Consider the following 757-nt stretch of genomic DNA (forward strand, 5'->3'; position numbering starts at 1 on the left):
GAGTCTATGCTGACTTGATGTGTTTGATATAGGCACACCCAGACATATCTAAAAAGTAAGAGAGGGGCAATGTGCAATGCCATATTAACCCTTTAGTGGGCCTGAGGCAAACAAACTTGTGGGCCCCTACTTAATACTGTGTGTGTGTATATATCTCCACTCAATAATTATAATAAATAAAACGAGCACAACTAGGCCCCTTCTTCACTTAGGGCCCTAGGCATATGCCTAGTTTGCCGATGTGTTAATCCGGCTCTGGCAATGTGTAACCATGGCAGAGAGGAAGACTTAACACAGCATGAATTTCTGGCCACAGCAAATAACACAGCCCTGGGCTCTAGGCAGTGCTATATGTATAATTCGTGAAAAGACAGAGCTGTGCATAAACAGTCTTAGCCTTCCTGTTCTGGTTGTTTTTTTCCACAGCTCTTTAAGATAAAATATAGACACAATAGTCTGAAGAACCAATGGTAATATAAGAAGCTGTTGAGAGTCCAGACAGACACGAGATGGCAGCAGGAATCACACATCTCAGCCCTGAGCAGAAGCTCACAAGACCATGTTGTGAACCTAGAAATAAGAGCAGCAATGATGAAATAGGTCAGCTGCTGCTGGTCATTTAGGCTATTTTTTTTTGCTTTTTATTTTATCTTTACACTATATGCCCAAGTCCTGGGCCTGGGGGATTCACCACATGCCCTCTCCCTCTCAAATGACAGTCCAGACGCAGAGAATAACATGCAAACCATGGTGAGAC

This window comes from Alligator mississippiensis, chromosome 1 (assembly GCF_030867095.1).
Source record: "Alligator mississippiensis isolate rAllMis1 chromosome 1, rAllMis1, whole genome shotgun sequence".
Classification (NCBI taxonomy): domain Eukaryota; kingdom Metazoa; phylum Chordata; order Crocodylia; family Alligatoridae; genus Alligator; species Alligator mississippiensis.